This window comes from Callithrix jacchus, chromosome 5, assembly GCF_049354715.1.
Source record: "Callithrix jacchus isolate 240 chromosome 5, calJac240_pri, whole genome shotgun sequence".
Taxonomy (NCBI): Eukaryota; Metazoa; Chordata; class Mammalia; order Primates; family Cebidae; genus Callithrix; species Callithrix jacchus.
Window position 1 is genome coordinate 107,519,247 of NC_133506.1, and position 14,252 is coordinate 107,533,498.

At 43.9% G+C, this 14,252-nt stretch overlaps 2 long non-coding RNA genes across 2 annotated transcripts in view; one reads left to right on the forward strand and one right to left on the reverse strand.

The window, feature by feature from the left end:
* The window catches only part of LOC118153821 (uncharacterized), a 138,236-nt gene that overhangs the window by 58,415 nt on the left and 65,569 nt on the right, over positions 1–14,252 (forward strand). The gene's annotated exons all lie outside the window — the stretch shown is intronic.
* Positions 7,350–9,145, reverse strand: LOC118153820 (uncharacterized). The gene is made up of 3 exons (XR_004743430.3): positions 8,962–9,145; positions 8,377–8,490; positions 7,350–7,904 (listed from the first exon to the last, which is right to left on the reverse strand). It is a non-coding gene; the product is annotated as an uncharacterized LOC118153820 (long non-coding RNA).

Here is a 14,252-nt window from a genome sequence, read left to right on the forward strand (position 1 = left end):
CATTCTCCTAGGGGGTGTGGTTTGCCTGGGGTTCCTTTTTTCTTTCTATGTATGGTGTTGGACCCAATTGCTACAAAGCTTCCTTTCAAGAAGAAAAGCTTTTTGATATCAGGGCTGTTTTTCTGCCTCCCTCTGCTGTCTGTCAGGATACCCTGAGACTCATGTAGAAATGCAAGAAAATGCTTTTCTATTATTTATCCCCACTTTCATATGCTTGGCACATTCTCCCTCTCAGTTGGCAGACACCTGCTGTCTCAAAGTCACCCATGCTTCAGACTAGTGACCCAGTGAACCACTAGTGAACTAGTGGTTTACATGGGAACTGCCCTAGGTGACTCTACCTCTCATGCCATATATGACTGTGTTGGCAATTGCCCTGAAATGGCCAGTCAGAGCTCAGAGCTCCTTCCTGGGAGGATGTTTCTTCCCCTTCTCTCTTCAGTTTGGGGCCAAGAAAAGTGTCTATCGACTTTTCCAGTGGTGGGAGCCCTAAGAGGTGAAATTTGAGAGCTGTCAATGTCAAAATTTCCCCGTGAAAGAGGAAGCCTGTCTACAGGGAGAGAGAACAAAGCCAGCATGTCAAGAGAAGCATGGGGGAGATTAACATGTACAGGATGGGCTAGGAAAGACTTCAAAGTCATCACTGAGTGCATCTTCTTATTCATAGAATAAAGAATCTTTACTTGAAGCCTCAGTAACAGAGAAGGGGAAGGAAGGTGGTGGGGAGTGGCCTTAGCACATTTTCAGCAGGATTCTTACGGTGGTGTAGAAACTTTGCCCAATCTACCATGAATTGCAGAGAGAAAAGGCACACACTCCCAAGAGCCTTTCTGCTGGAAGATGATGGTGGTTTGGAGCTCTTGAAGCTTGTGTTCAGGTAATCTATTGCTATAAGCAAAATATCCAAAACTTAATGGCTTAAGACAAGTAATCAATTTACTATGTTTCATAATTGTGTGGGTAAGGAATTAGGGCAGGGCTCAGCTGGGTGATTTTTCTGTTTCACCTGGGTTAGTTTGGCTTGGTCAAGACATCTTTGATCATATATCTGGCTTCTTGCTGGAGACAGCTGGAAGGCTGAACTGACCTGGGACTGTCAACCAGAGGATATACACATTGTTGCTTCAGAATAGTGGTTTCAGGGCAGCTGAACTTCTCAAATGATGGCCCAAGGCACCTAGAGAGAAGGCCCAAGAAACCCAGGGAGATGTTCCAAGGCTTCTTCTGATGTACCATCAGTAGTCTTAGTACATCCATTCTACCTCATTTGGTTGGTTAAGCAGATCACTAAGACCAGCCCAGATTTAAGAGGATGGAGATTAGGCCCCACCTGTCATGGGAGGAGTATCAAAGACCTTGTAGACATCTTCAATCTACCCAGCATGTGATTTTGCTCAGGGGCTTACCAAGTCTTGGAGAGCCAGGTGGTGATAGTAAGAGTTTCATAGTCTGATGGGTTTCAGTGTTGCCATTTAACAGTCTAACATTTGATTTTAATAACTGAGCCTCAGATTCCTTATCCATGCAATAAAAACAATCCTCAGATAAGGAATCTGAGGATCAGTTGTTAATATCAGTACTGAGAGTATTAAGTGGGATCACATATAAAAAGCCTGGATGACGGTCTGGCATCCAGAAGGTACATTCTTCATGGAGCTCTTGCTATAAAGATGACTGCTCAATGAGGATAATAATGTGGGGAGAATAAATGAGGCTGTACATGTTTATCAAAATGTAGGTTTAGTCATGAAAAAATTTGGGTGACATTATAAAAATAGAATAGAAAAGAAAGAACATAATTTAAAAACATCAAGGCTTATCACTCTAGTAAGGGTAGGTATGATTTTTTGAGACTTAGTTTTGTAAAAATATTTGTGTACTGGATCATGAAGCAAAATGTATTGTTTTGTTCCTAAGATGTAGTTTTTACTGAGGTTCATGGTGGAAAAAATTTGAAAGCCACTGAGAAAATGAATGTGAAGTGCTTTTGCCAAATGTGTTAGTGAACTGTCATTCAGAAGTACAATTCTTACTCTGTTGGGTGTACCTGAGCACCCAGGGCTGCTGGAGATTAGGAGCAGCTTAGTAAATATGCTAAGTCCACCAGGATCCTGGCCTCAGGGATATTTGACTGTCGAAATCAACAAAGTAAAACTACCTGGCAAGCCCAGCATTTGTCCTGGTGCCACTTCTGAATGTCACACATAGCTCTGAAAATTGGATTGGTAGGAGGCAGCATTATAAAACCTCACTCATTCTGCTGAACCTTATTCCCTGCAGTGTCTTCGGGGAAAGGAGTGGTTTTCTTCCTCTGGACCTGAAAGTAGTTACAGAGAAGAAGGAGCTGAGTTGGATATGGATTTGGGGGAAGTGAGGGAAAAGGCCATCAAAGTGGGCATGTCTGCTGGGGACTCCCGCCTTTTCCCAATAACTGTTCCTCTCTGATTCCAGCCATGTAGTTCACATGGGAACTGCCCTAGGTGACTCTACCTCTCATGCCATATATGACTGTGTTGGCAATTGCCCTGAAATGGCCAATCAGAGCTCAGAGCTCTTTCCTGGGAGGATATTTCTTCTCCTTCTCTCTTCAGTTTGGGGCCAAGAAAAGCATCTATCGACCTTTCCAGTGGTGGGAGCCCTAAGAGGTAAAATTTGAGAGCTGTCAATGTCAAAATTTCCCTGTGAAGGAGGAAGCCTGTCTACAGGGAGAGAGAACAAAGCCAGCATGCCAAGAGAAGCATGGAGAGACAGCAGAGGTGCCAGGTCATGTGTGAGTTCCTGGATGCCCTTGTTCATGAGCCCAGCTGCACCCTTACCTTGGTGTCAGCATGGCTGTTCAATCTGACCATCCATGAGTCAATCCATCCTGTTTGGCCTGAGCTTATTGGGAATGGGTTTCTGTCCCTTGGATCTAAGAGTCTTTTGTAAACATTTAAATAGGAGCAACTTGGTGAGACCAAAAGAGATGACACTGAACACATTTTTCTAGGGCCTGCATCAGGCTGGGAACAGAGGCTGCTACCTCCTGTCTCTCTCTTCCTGCCCAGGCATCTGCAGGGTGTACATCCCTGGAGCCAAGTGAAGCATACAGGAGAGAAGCACCAGCCAATGCACACACTGCAGTAGGCAACTCACACACTTGCTCCTGAAAGGAAGAGTTGAGGGCAACCAGTCCTCCCGCTATGTGAGTTCTTCAGGCCCCTCCGTAGTTAAATGCCATGATCTCCTTCGTGCCAGGGGCTGCCACATCAGGAGGCTTGGATTAAGTGATTTGTCTCCCTCCAACACAGCTGCTCTCTGGTTCCTGTCTGACAAATGTGGTTCATTAGGGCTGACAAAGATGAATGTCCTTGTTTGTGGGAGTCTGCTAAGTGCTGTTCTCAGGGAGCCAGTGGACCTGGATCTGAAGCAAGGTATACATCATGTTGGCTACCCAGCAGGGCCTCTCAGTCACAGGGTACCGTGGGGACATGAAGGCCAAGTATGAACTACTTGCCAAGAGTAGATCCCACAAGAACTTCATGGTTGGGGTACAGTGAAATTTGGCAGCTGAAGACAGCTCCTATCATCGCCATCTGAGAGTCATCCTGTTTTTGAAAGTAGTTGCCCTGTGATGTACTTGCAAGACACTCACCAGCCCACAGACACACATCTGGGCCACGAACATCTCCTAAGCAAATTCTATAGGCTAGGTGTGTAGGGGGAGGGCTGAGAACCTGGGAGTGGTAGTTGTCAAGGGAGGCAGAAGCCTCAGAAACACAACAGGGGCATAGTCAGAGCACTTCAGCAGCAGCTACCATTTGGAACCAGAAAGAGTGCAAGCAGCTGCCTTCCTTCCCATTCTGATCATTTACTTCAGTCAACAATTCCATGACTCTAGGAGCCCTGAAAAACTAAAGCAATCATTCTCAGCCTGTGCTGGGCAGCAAGACACCTGCAGCTGTGGCTTCCAAAGATTTGGACCATTATCCACAGTGAGAGACATTGTATATCACAACCCAGGGCACACGTGTGCACACATATGCAATTTCAACAGTTTTCCCAAATGCAGTGAAAATCACTCTGGTATTCTTTATTCTGTTTTCTTCTACTCCATTTCATCTTTTAAAAAATGCTGGTTGAAACCAAGAAGTGAAATTTCCAGGTTGCTTATGGGTCATAACCCTTAGCTAAACAACAACTCTGACTAAATGATGCTTTTAAAAAATCCACATTGGCCGGGTGCAGTGGCTCATGCCTGTAATCCCAGCACCTTGGGAGGCTGAGGCAGGCAGATCATGAGATCAAGAGATGGAGACCAGTCTGGCCAACTTGGTGAAACCCCATCTCTACTAAAAAAAAAACAAACAAAAGTTAGCTGGGCATTACAGCTACTCATGAGGCTGAGGCAGGAGAATCACTTGAACCTGGGAGGCGGAGGTTGCAGTGAGCCAAGATCATACCACTGCACTCCAGCCTGGAGACAAAGTGAGACTTTGTCTCAAAAAAAAAAAAAAAAAAAAAAAAAAAAGCCTTTCCTCGACAGATGCAGGGCTTGTCTGGGCCAAACTTATGTGGTTGCATTTCAACCCCTTTCACCCTCAGGTCTGGTATCCTCCAACAGGGCATGACCCAAATGACTGTGGGTGGCAGACCTGCTGGTGGGGAGGTAACAGCAAAGTTTCAGGAAAGAGACGATGATGGTGGGGATGATGCTGGGAAAGAACACGGGGCATGCAAGACATAGCTGTGATGGGAAGCCAAGCTGAGTGGCCTGGAGGGTTCTTTCTGGCCACAAGACTCTGGGATCCTCATCTACCCCTGCTCACCATCCTCACTGTCCTGGCCTCTGGCTTCAACCTTGTTTGAGTAGCAGAGATACCTACAGCTGTGGCTTATCCAGGGCTGAACTAACATGGAGAGGCGGTGTAGGGGAGGGTGCTTAGGGAAAGATGTCTACAGCCTGGGCCACAGAGGGGAGGAAAGATCTTAGAGGCAGAATCTCTCTCTCCTTGCTCCAAAGAAGGGAGTGTGTGGGAAGTAGAAAAGTTCCTTTTAAAAGTTCGAATCACACTGCCATGTGTGTACCTATGTAACAATCTTGCATGTTCTTCACATGTACCCCAAAACCTAAAATGCAATTAAAAAAAAATAATAAGTGTGCTAATGACCTTGTTAAGCCCTATCCTATGTATCTGTTAGACATGATATGCTTAAGTACATTCCATGTCCCTATACTTTAACCAAGATATCTGTGCTGGATGTGCTCACAGGCATGTCCCAGCTCTCCATTGCTTTTACCTGTTTAAAAAAGTTTTAAGTTATTAGCCAGTCGGGTTGTAGTTTAAATTGTGAGGTCTGGCTCCAGCCAACGGAGATGAGACACAGCAGTAAGGATGACTCCGAATGCGTAAGGGATAAATTTGTCTGTTTTGTTTGTTCATGGTACTCTCACGGCACGATGGCTAGCGAGGGCACCCTTCCTGCAGTTCAGGAAGTAAAAATTGCCTTGCTAAAAGATCCTTTGTCTCAGTGCTAATCTTTCTTTGCACTGAGCATCTATTTCCAACAGAGTGGGAGGAGCAAAGGAGCAAAGGGAGTCCTCGTCCTACTTCATGGTGAGAACTTTGAATCAGATCTCAATTGTGTGTTTTAAACCTGGCTGACTTTCAGATGCAGAAAGTGACCAGCAAGTCGGGGACTCTGTAGCTCAGCCAAGAGGAAGAGTCAAGGCACACAGCTGGATGGTGGCTAGAGAATGACACCTGTGTCTCATGTTTGTCTCCCACTGAGATGGGGCTGTGCAGTAAACCCAAGTGGCCCCAGCTGTGTGTTCTTGATCCCTCTGGCTTAACCTGAGCCTCACACATCCTGCACTGGGCTTTTTTCTCCCATGGATTGAGCTCATCGAGCAGAACTCTATTCCCATTTTGGTCCCTCCCAGCCCTAAACAGGGAGGCCTGCTGTTGCCCAGCAGCTCTACCTATACCAAGGTCAACTAAATTCAAGGGAAAGGAGTAGAAAGTTCTCCTTCTGGCTGGGCGGGGTGGCTCATGCCTGTAATCTCAGCACTTTGGGAGGCTGAGGCAGGTGGATCACGAGGTCAGGAGTTCGAGGCCAGCCTGACCAACATGGTGAAACCCCCGTCTCTACTAAAAATACAAAAATTAGCTGGGTGTGGTGATATGCGTCTGTAGTAGCAGCTACTCAGGAGGCTGAGGTGGAAGAATCTCTTGAGCCCTGGAGGTGGAGCTTGCAGAGGGCCGAGATGGCACCACTGCACTCCATCTTGGGTGACAAAGTGAGACTCTGTCTCAAAAAAAAAAAAGTCCTCTTTCTGCTTCTGGTCAGCGTCATGTTCTTCAATCTAACTTTATAAGGCAGCCCTGAACTTTGGGCAATAGAGCAGAGGCTGTTTGAATAGTGCTTATTTCAATTTCTGAAATTGTTTAGAAACCATAGGCGCTATGGGTGTGGGTGTAGGTAATGAACTAGGCTTCCTCAGCCTCAAATACATGCCATTAAACCTCTCTAAACTCCCCGATCCCCATTTTCTAGAATAGGATTCTAAGACTGCCCCGAGGCTTAGCTATAATGCCTATGATAGATAGAGTGCAGTGCCTGGCCCGCGTGAATGGTATTTTGATGAATGGACTTCCTTTTTCAGATTGCTCAGGCTGGCCTGTAGGTCCATGCCAATGTTGGGCACTCAAGCAGGTGAACAGAGAGGTCTGAGATGGGGAGAATCAGGGGCTGCATCTCAGCCAGAGTCCATGGGGACCACAGGAGTGGAAAGCCACAGAAAGTACACAGCAAGACAAACGATAGGGCAGTGATAGTAGTTACAGCTGTTATGCTCCTGGAACTGGGCTAAGCACTCCATGTGTACCTAATCCTTGCAATGAGCATCCTTGGCCTCATTAGGAAACTGACGTCCAAAGAGAGAAACTTACCTATATTTAGACAGCTGGTAAAAAGAGCCTGAAAGCAAAAGCCATGAGTGCCTGGCTCCTAAGCACAGTGGAAGCATGGACACAGAAACTACTCAGGACCAAGACAACAGCAGGTCGAGGTGAACAGGTGGAGATTGAGCAGGACAGGGGTCCTGGACACTCCTACGGACCCTTGAGGAGTTCACACTTTACCTCAGCCCTGAGGTGTATACAAATCAAACTGCTCTCAGCCTGGGGGAGTTACCCGAGGCTCCACCATGTTTGAGAAAGCAACTGATCAATCAGGGGCTCTGGTATGGTTTCCAGAGCAGGCCCAGTGGGTGCTCACCAGCCCTGACTTCCTGCACACACACCTCCCTCCCACCTTATTCTGCACTGAAGGTTTTTTCTTTTCACTCATTTTTTTTTTTTTTTTGCTTCTGTTTAAAATTAATTCCACAACACTGAATAACCTTCCCCCACAAGGTTGGAGTTAATCAGGCTGAATTTATTAAGATCTTTACAATTAAATGAGCTCATACCAGGAGGAGGAAAGTTACCTTATTATCTCACTTTAAGAGCTCAAATAATTTCAGTCTCCAACTTTACTGTCGACCCCCAACTACTTCCATTGCGGTCGCCAATGACTTCAGAGGGCGCTGGACACTGTCTTCTCCGTGCTTCCCATTGCTGATGTGGGGAGGAACGTGCTCAGACCAGTGAGTCATTGCAGAGAGAAACCAAGACGAGAAAGGGAGTGCAGTTCAGGGCGGATGGAACCTGTTCTAGTTTTACAGGCAAAACTTGGGCCCAGGAGGCTACATCATGAAGAGACGATTTTCCCCCAAGGGCTCATCCTCTGGGGTCAGTGTCAGCCTTGACTGAATCCCTTCCTGCTCCAGTCTCTGGCCCCCAGCTCTTCTCTCTTCATAGCAGGGACCTCTTGACAAGTGCAAGATTAGACAGGCCCAGGCAGGTGGGGGTTTCAGGAGCCTAGAGGAAGGGATTCAGCCCAGAAGGAGCCCCAATGCTGGTCCCCTATTCTGATCTAGACCCCCTGCCTTGTTCCTGAGTGCCTGATCTTGATGATGTACTACCTACCCTGGCATGCTGAGATCTAGGATTCCTATGTTTTGGTCTTGTCAGCTTTGCTCAACAGAACCCACAACCCACCAGGTTGGGGTTGATCATCATTGGTGGGGCTGACATCTGTTTGGATTTCTAAATGTCATTCCCACTCCATCTGCTTGTAAATTCACCACCGCCTATGGTTGGGGCCTATTATAGGTTGAACTGTGTCACTCTCACCCCCAAAGATAGGTTGAAACCCTCATACTCTTCATTTGTGAATGTGATCATATTTAGAAATAGGATCTTTGCAGATGCAATTAAATTGAGATAAGGTCATTAGAGTGGGCCCTAAACCAAAAGGACTGGTACCCTTAGAAGGGGAGAAGAGACACACCCAGGGAGTTCACCATGTGACGATGGAGGCAGGGATTAGAGCGATGCATCTACAGGTCCAGGTGCACCAAGAATTGCAGGCAACATGACCAACATGGTGAAAAACCCGTCTGTACTAACAACAACAAAAACAAAAATTAGTGTGGCATGGGGTGGGTGCATGTAATCCCAGCTACTTGGGAGTCTGAGGAAGGAAAATTGCTTGAATCCAGGAGATGGAGGTTGCAGTGAGCTGAAATCGAGCCATTGCACTCCAGCCTGAGCAATAAGAGGGAAACTCTGTCTCCAATTAAAAAAAAAAAAAAAAGGCAACACCAGAAACTAGGAGACAGGCATGGAACAGACTCTCCCTCAGAGCCTCCCTGCAGGAAGAAACCTTGCTGACACCTTGCTTCTAGACTTTCAACCTCTAGGCCAACGAATTAATTTATGTTGTTGAAGGCCATCTAGGAAGCTAATGCAGGACCAATATGCTCACCACTCCTAATACGCTTCTGATTTCTATCACCCATGTTCCTGGGTCACCATGTTCTGCCATGTTTAAATTCCTTCCCATTGCCTTCTACTGGCTCTTCCTCTTCCTTACCAATTTCCAATGACCAGTCCAGCCTCAGGGTTTGTTTCCTGTTATAGGTGCTGAGCTCTCACTGTGAACTCCAGATTATAATCCCCTGACCTAAACTGATACATTCAAGAGGTCCACCCTCAGAGGCCTATTCTGTGTCAATAAGGGTCCCCCTGCCGCTGCCCCTGTGCACAGATATTTGTCTGCTAATCAGTGTTCAAAGCAACTGTCTAAAACACTTAAGCCCTCCCTCAATTGTTGGCTCACAGTTCTACCCTCATGAACCCCTTAGGAAGCACGAAGAGCTCCATGTAGGTAGCTGGCTCAGTGAAATGCTTGGCTCCCTTCAAGGTTTCATCCAGGCAGCACTGCTCGTGAGTAGAACACAGTGACACCGTTGTGCTACCACGTGGTGTCCAATTTACACTGACTTCAATTGTTGGCTCACAGTTGTCAGGGACAGACACAATAGGACAATAGGCACCCCCAGAAATCCTCTCTTAATGACTTAGGCTCAATTAACCTTTCTGTGGAACTCACACTCTTTTTCTTCATAACTTTGTTTTTTTTTTGTTTTTTTTTTGAGACAGAGTCTCCCTCTGTTGCTCAGGCTGGAGTGCAGTGGTACAATCTTGGCTTACTGTAACCTCCACCTCCTGGGTTCAAGCAATTCTCCTGCCTCAGCCTCTGAGTAGCTGGAACTATAGGAGCCTGCCACCACACCTGGCTTTTTTTTTTTGTATTTTTAGCAGAGATCAGATTTCGCCATGTTGGCCAGGCTGGTCTTGAACTCCTGACCTCAAGTGATCCACCTACTTTGGCCTCCCAAAGTGCTGGGATGACAGGCATGAGCCACCACACCTGACTGATATTTATCCATGTACCGTTTCACTCTCTCCAGTGCAATTATTCCCTGATTTTCCCAAAGATGGAGTCAAGTAGACAACATTTATTGTTAGCTTCATATGTACGTGTGTTTTCCTTAATATAATGTTATTTTCCCTGGAGAGGGGTTCCGCCGACAGGACCATTAGGAAGTGGTAGAGAAATAATGTAGGCCTTTGTGAAATCTCTGCCAAACACTGGGGCTCCTGGCTCAACTCGTGTTTTTTGGTCCAAAGAATATGGATATTCTGCACTGGTTAACTCCTGGCTTTGTGTTTCTGCACAGTGTTTTAGAGATGTGCCCATGTTTTCTAGAGTTCATTGATTACATAGACTGTCTCTCTACTAACTACTCGTTATAACTTTTCTTCTGGTTGGTTCTACTCACTTGATCCCAACCATTTTGTCCTGACCCTTGGCTCTGTCTTCTGGTTGCAATCTTGCTCCTATCCCCTTTGAACTTTAATTTTCCAAATCTAAGTTTTCTGCTTTCAGGTTATGGGCCCCAGAAACATATTCCTACCTACCTGTGCCCTCTGCACAAACCCTCATAATGACTCCATCTGAGCCCTTCCTACATCCTCACTGTAGACAGCTTCCTGAACAGCTCTTTCTGGTCAACTCTAGCCCTGGCCCAGGAGAAAGGAAGGGACTGAAATGTGGATGATAGGTAAGGTGTAGTTCAAACAGGGTCAGAGAGAAGGATTTGATTTTCACTGGTGGAGAAGTTTAGATGGGTATTTCAGGCAGAAAATAAGCCAAGTCTCAGATTTCAAAATTTGAAAGAGTACATTTCAGTGTGATCTGGAGTTTTGGGGAGTCTCTGAGACATTTCAGGGGATCCATAAGGTCAAACAATTTTCATAACAATAATGACATGTTATTTGCTTCTTCCACCATGTGATATTTGCACTGACATTGCCAAAACAATGGTGGGTAAAATCGTTTAGCATAAATCAAGGCAATGTCAACAGGCTACTAGTAGTCACTGTCTTCTTCACTGCAGGCAAAGGCAGTAAAAAAGCATCAATGTCACTTAAGAATGTTTTTAATAGAGCAGTAAATGTTATTAATGTTATTAGCTCTCAAGTCTTGAGTACACATCTTTTGAATATTCGGTATGATGAATAAAGCACTGCAGCTGCTTAGCAGAGTACAGTGATTGTCTCAAGGTAAGGTTCTCATGTGCTTGTTTCAGTTGTGAGCTCAATTCACCTCTTTCTCATGAGACGAATGCCATTTTTACTTGAAAGAATGACAGAGTCAAGCTATGGATATCAAAACTTAGGCATTTTTCAGACACTTCTTGAAAATGAACAAGGCAAACCTGTTAATTTCAAGAGAAACAATGACAATATTTGTTGCCAATGATAAAAATCAGGTTTTCGAATTAAAATGAGAATTCTGAAGGTCTTATAACAGCCGCAATTGCACAGCCTAGCAGCTCTCAATACTTGAAGACTTACATGATGAGATCCGTGGTGATAATAACAAATGGGAATTTTTGGTGTGGATAATGAAATGTGTCAACATTTGAAGTATCTGTGAGCTCAGTAGACCAATATTTTCCAAATGACCAATGCATGATGTTACAAAATTATGCTTGATATATGGCTTATTCAAAGTTCAAGATAGACTGATGATTTTAATACAATGAAGTACGAAAATGTTCGTTGATATGATTTCAAGTTCCATCTATTTTGTCTAACCTTTAAGAAAGATGATTGTATCAAAGGAGAATACCCATAATTATCTTTATTAAACATTGCTAAAACATTCTCCCTTTTCTAACTACATATCTGTAGTTAGAGGCTCAATTTTCTTCATGTTTTTAACCACAACATATTACAACAGAACAGAATGAATGCTGAAGCAGACAGAAGGCTCTAGCCATCTCCTATTAAACTAGACATTAAAGAGATTTGCAAAGACGTTGTCACTCTTCTAACTAGTTTCTTCTAAGAATATAGTTTATTTAAAAACACATTAGCATGTGATAACATTATTATGATTTTGAAATGAATGCTTTTATGATTTCTGCTTTAATTTCAAATATAGTGAATATTAATAATTCGAATCTATATAATGAAAATATTTTTAAATGTATAAAGTGATCCTGAGAACAAGAAGTTTGAGAACCACTGGCCTGGGAGACAACCTCCTTAGCTGGAGGATAAGGCTGAAGAAAGTTTTAGTGGAGATGAGGTTGGAAGGGAAATTTGTTGTTGTTTCTTTGCTTTCTCTTTTTCTTACATCCCTGGACGCTGAAATGAAAAGATGTAATGAGACAGTATCCCTAAAGCAGTTTGCTGGAAGTCAATGCCTGAGACAGGGATTCAGTGACTGTCCCCTGGCTTCCTTCAGCCCTCTGATGGGGAAACCCCATGGTTAGGTCACTGCAATGGCCTTCTGTTGGGCCCATGACCTCAACCCATAATAATATCTCCTCCCTCCTTTTGTGCAACCCAAAGGGCATCTACTTTCTTTTACTCACTGATATAGACTAACTTGTATTCCCCCTAACTTCACATGTTGAAGTCCTAACCTCCACAGACTGTGCTTGGAGACAGAAACTTGGAAGAGGTGCTTAAGTTAGAAAGAGACCACTAGGGTAGGTCCCAATCCAATCTGACTGATGTACTTATAAGAAGAGGAAATTCAGACACAGGAGGCACTAGGCAATAACTCAGAGGGATGGTTACATGAAAAGGCAATAAGAGAGTGGCTGCCTGCAAGCCAAGGAAAGAGGCCTTCAGAGAAGCCGACCCTGCATCTTGATTTTGGACTTCCAGCCTCCAGAACTGCGAGAAAATAAATTCCTGTTATTTAAACCACCCAATCTGTGGCATTTTGTTATGGTAGCCATAGCATATGGATACATTCATGTTATCCTGATAGCGACTTTGTTTAGAGCAGGTACCTCCACCACTGACTTTACTCAAAGATCAAAGAAGGTAAGAAACTGGCTTATGATTTTACAGCTAGTCCATGGGAAACCGAGGTCTCAAACTCACAGCCTCTCACTCTGAGTAGTCCTTCCCACTATACCACACATGGTCTTTGACTGTTCCCAACTGGGCACTCCTGGGTTATCTCCACTGCAGCTGACATGGAGGATAAAAAGTTGATGCCTGTCTACTTTGCTTAATAGAGTAGCTGGTAGCTACATGTGGTTACTGAGTACTTGAAAGTGGCTAATTAGAATTGAAATGTGCTGAAAATATAACATACTCATTATATTTTAAAGATTTAGTTAGAAAATAAGAATGTAAAATATCTCATTGATATTTTTTGTTGATTCCATGTTGAAATGATAATATTTTGGATATATTGCAGTGAATAAAATATATTATTAAAATTAATTTCATCTGTTTATTTTTTATTTTTTTTAAACATAGTAATAACAATTGCAACAAAAACAAAAATTGACAAGTGAGACCTAATTAAACCAAAGAACCTCTGTACAGCAAAAGAAACTATTAACAGAGTAAATATACAACCTACGGAATGGGAGAAAATATTCACAACTTTGCACCTGAGAAGGGACTAATACCAGAATCTACACAGAACTTAGACAAATCAACAAGAAAAAACAGATAACCCCACTAAAAAGTGGGCACAGGATATGAACAGACACTTCTCAAAAGACACATGAGTGACTAACATGAAAAAATGCCCAACATCACTAATTATTAGAGATATGCAAATCAAAACCACAATGAGATACCGTCACGCCAGGCAGAATGGTGATTATAAAAAGTCAAAAAATAACAGATGTTGGGGAGGTTGCAGAGAAAAGGGAACATTCACACTGTTGGTGAGAATATAAATTAGTTCAGCCACTGTGGAAAGCAGTTTGGAAATTTCTTAAAAGAACTTAAAGCTACCTTTAGATCCAGCAATCCCATTACTAGGTATACCCAAAGGAAAATAAATTGTTCTACTAAAAGGACACATGCCCTGGCATGTTCATCACAATGCTATTCACAAGAGCAAAGACATGGAATCAACTTAAGTCTCCATCAATAGTGAATTATACACCATGGAATACTATGCAGCCATAAAAAAATAATGAGCTCATGTCCTTTGTAGGGACATGGATGAAGATAGAAACCATCATCTCAGCAAACTAACACAGAAACAGAAAACCAAACACTGCATGTTCTCACTCATAAGTGAGAGTTTAACAATGAGAATGCATGAGCACAAGGAGGGGAATATCACACACTGGGGTGTGTTGGGGTGGGGAGAAAGGGGAGGGACAGCATTAAGACAAATACCTAATGCATGTGGGGCTTATAACCTAGATGATGGGTTGATAGGTGCAGCAAACCAGCATGGCACATGTATACCTATGTAACAAACCTGCACGTTCTGCACATCTATCCCAGAACTTAAAAATTAAAAAAGAAAAGTAAAGAAAAAAG